The 3,930-nt window shown below is 41.6% G+C and overlaps 1 long non-coding RNA gene across 2 annotated transcripts; it reads right to left on the bottom strand.

Moving 5' to 3' along the window:
- Positions 1-212: 212 nt before the first annotated feature.
- On the bottom strand, positions 213-3,414 carry LOC149170275 (uncharacterized). Of its 2 annotated transcripts, XR_016259479.1 has the most exons (4): positions 2,955-3,087; positions 2,701-2,860; positions 2,440-2,579; positions 213-489 (listed from the first exon to the last, which is right to left on the bottom strand). It is a non-coding gene; the product is annotated as an uncharacterized LOC149170275 (long non-coding RNA). The 2 variants fall into 2 exon arrangements; XR_016259478.1 differs by lacking the exons at positions 2,440-2,579; positions 2,701-2,860; positions 2,955-3,087 and adding an exon at positions 3,271-3,414.
- Between the last annotated feature and the right edge of the window lie 516 nt (positions 3,415-3,930).

The following is a 3,930-nucleotide window of genomic DNA, read 5'->3' on the forward strand; positions in this document are numbered from 1 at the left end:
AGCAATAATAATACAACTTTAGGATATTTGTGGTGATGTATATTTCCTACTTTACGCTATTTGTCGTGATGTATTTTTCTTACTATTATTAGGGTTTACCACTCCTCCACCCTATGATGAAATGGAATTCAAATCCAACAAGGGAGGCTGCATCGCAGTTAGTCCCTGCTTTTTGTTGGGAGAGCCCTAAGTATCAGACAACTCAACCATATAATAAACGACAAAGGCAATCAGCGAAAGCCAGATTAGCACTTCCCCTGCAAAGTCAACAAAAAACTAGAAACAGAACAAGGCTGCAACCAACATAGGGCCATACAAAGTAAATGCAACCTGATAAAACCAAATACCCTGCAATGTAAATGTAATGCCACCTGGTTGCGGCCTTCAAGACCAGCATGGCTTGTAGAATGAAAGTTAAACAGGAGATACTCTGCAAAAAACGCCATTGCTGCAATGATCTCTAGCACTCCATGTGGGAGAGGCAAGTACCTGTTACAAAGCACAACACAAGAAAATCAAGTCTTCACAAACTTTAGCAAAATGACTAAATTTTCGAGCTCTGTTCCCTCAATTTATTTCTAAAAATCGATAATCTGAATCATGCTTCATGGTTCAAATGTGCATTTTTCATTCTTCAAATGTTCAATGAACACCGAAATTCTTAATCGAACAGTGCATTGCATTGTCATTTGTCGGAGCAAAAGTGCCCCCAAACCGCTTATTACTCCGATACTATAGTGCAAAAATAGAAACTCCGAGGGTCAACAATTGTTTTCAGCCAGCCAGCAGCTCTACATTCCTCATCAGCCAGACAGCGAGGCAATCCACCAACCATTGTAAACCGGCCAGCCATACACTTATAATAAACAAGGCAGCCCAGCCCAGGCAACCGTCCATTATAAGCCAGCAGCCAGTCAGACATGGCAGGTCTAAAGTCCAGCCAGTAGAATAAGTGCCTAGGCTTGACAGATCGGTGAACACGCACTTTCCCCACCAGTAGGCAGGTATCTAGTCTGTCGGTAAGGGACCCTCCCTGGGCAGGTGTGTTGTCCAGATGCGTAGTTTTATAAACGTAATGAAACGTAATAAAGCACGTGTTGGGCTGGCTTGGCTCTGTGATGCATCACAATAAATAAAAAATGATGTTATCTCTCTTTCGTTCATCTTGGATGGGTGATGGCTGTGGATACTCGTAAGTAATAAGAATCAATATTGTTTTCTGGCTCAGAGTAAAGGCATATCAAAAAGGCAGTAAATAGGAAGTATAAACACAACCCGTTCTTTATTGACATTCTTTTTTAATATACTCTACAAGACTTTGCATAGTGGCAAATATATGTAAAGTATCAAAGATTTCATGTATGTCGAGGAGTGTGTTAATAAAGTTAAAAAAAAACCAAGTGGAACCCAAACAGATCGAATAATATATTTAAACTCAACCTTAAGAAAAGCACTTGTTAGTAGGAGTTTGCATGCATTTCACGTGTCAGTAGCAGTGCATGCATTTCCCACTAGGCCAGAGTAACCGCAATTACGTGTTATTGCGCTCGAATCCCTTGAGTCCGCATTCCGGTAAGCAGGATAGGATCTGGAGGCATAGGAGTTGAATTAAGATCAAATGCTAGCGAGCACGAATCCTTTGTTTGTTTAGTAGGTTGAGGCCAATACCCGCAATCAAGTCATACTCAACTGCAAGAAAGTAATAATCACCAGCAATCAAGTAAGCATCAACTGCTTTACCGAGTTCAAGAAGAACAGTTCCTTGAGCAGATGTGATTGCAAATCTTCTTCATTCATCTTCTTGGTCTGCTGAATGAATTGATCCCTGTTGTTCGAGTGCATGCTATTCTTTTGCAGTTCCCGCTGGAGTGACGTCTTCCGGTCTAAGGGTAGCTACTACCGCTGTGTAAAGATCAACTCCTGCTGCTATGAGTCTCGTCTTCGTGGAGTTCCCGGATGATAAGGAAGAAAGATGGCTTGGATTTACAGATAGGGGCTTTCTCCAGCCTACCCATGTGTAAAGAAAAGCTGTTGTTGGTTCTTCTTCCTAGTCTGATTCCTACTAGTGCAGGGCCCATGGGGCAAAGTCGTTAGACACAGAGATCTATCCTACATATAAGGAGTCACCGATTCTGTTAGGCAGGAACTAGAAAGATCAGAAGTTGGTTCTGAGTCGGCTGGTAATCCAGAAAAGGCTGCTGAACAGAGTGTCGAAGGGACACAGCCTACCGAATGTGTTCCGGAGTCCGCGGTTCCTTTCGCCAAAGCTTATAAAATACGACTCTTCAGAACTATCATTGCAACGCCATGGGACCGTGGTGACATACGGATCAGAGATAGTGCGGTAGGTGGCCAAAATTTCAAAAAGTGCCAAAATTTCAAGTTAGCTCATCCTGAAGATAGATCGAGGGAAGGTATCAGACAGAGTCTACTTCTTACCACCCTGAATTTCTCGTTTCTGTGCCTTTTGGAGTATGTGCCTTCTGGAGTATGCTTGTTCCGAGTTTATCCTCTCAGCGTTCGTTCCAGAAGAGCCGCCCACCGACTACCGACTGTTTCTCTTGCTCCAAGTCTGCATCCTGGGGCATATATGAAAAGGGGTAAGTTGTTATTACTCCATAAATACCTCAGATGTAACTTGCTAATACATAATACCTGATGTAACTTGCCAATACATAATACCTATTTGTAGACAACCACCAGGTCAACCGCAGCAAAGGAAACATCAGCTCCTCATCCTCTCAGCGTTCATTTCTAGGTAGGCAGGTACACTCTGCACTTTGTTGTCCTTTGAGTGTCAAAGTTGCTACTGCTATCGATCTTAAACATGAGATTGTAGCCCTCATATTGGCAAGGTATCCTGAAATCAAGTCATCAAATTGGTTGAAATATTCAACTGTGTGTCTGTGTGTGTTTATATACGTTATTAATCTACTAATTCCAATTCTATGTACCGTTTATACTCGATGTCCAACAATATGAGTTGGCTAACTTTGTCTGGGCGGCCAAGCTTCGAATACCCATGAAGGCTCATGATGAAATCAGTTCGGTCGCCTTGCCCATAATCTGTCACAACAATTTTCACTCCTTCGCTTCTGCACAGATCTTTATTGGTACATCTTACATATAATTTTCATCAATATGAATTTGTCACACTAAAATTGAAATTCATCCATAAACTTAAGATTGAAAAATCAGGTGATGAAGGTGGATAATTATAGTAGAATTTGTAGTAGCCAGTTGTGAAATAGTTTTGATGATGATGGTTACCTTGTAGCAGGCACCGCATCCGGTTCCATTTCTGTATAACTGAGCGACAGCAGCTACATCACCTCCATTCATATTTCTGCCAAAGAACCCATATCCACACGCTCCACCGGCGCAACCGCAGCAAAGGAAGCATCAACTCCTCATCTAGACAACCACTGGCGCAACCGTAGCAAAGGCAACAACCTCGTGGTTCAGACAGTTTTAAGACAGTTTCAGGAAGAGGCACAGACACATACACCTACATCCACCTGTAGTGTTCTAGCTAGGGTACTAGACTAGACTATATTAATTATCGACCAGGATGCGTAAGCTTAGAGGCATGCGTCTAAAGTATATAGACATAAAGGATTGTTGGCTAAGTGGTTATGATGTAGGTCACGGGGCTTCTTTACGGAAGACTGGGGTATGTCACCTATCATCCAAACACTCAGGTCACTCTGCTAATATATCTAATTACAATGCTATCATTAAATGCATTTGCCAAATCACACACTGAAACTAAACACTATGTATCACTGCAACAATGATCTCAATCTCCTTACAAAGACATTACACATAAAACCCTTGTTCAGTAAACACCCAGTATTCACTAATATTTATACAATATCAAAATATACAGAGATCATAAATGGATTGTGAAATGAAAACAAAGTTTATGAC

Source organism: Pinus tabuliformis, chromosome 4_2 (assembly GCF_031772625.1).
Source record: "Pinus tabuliformis cultivar Carrire ecotype Pingquan chromosome 4_2, CPIR1, whole genome shotgun sequence".
Taxonomy (NCBI): Eukaryota; Viridiplantae; Streptophyta; class Pinopsida; order Pinales; family Pinaceae; genus Pinus; species Pinus tabuliformis.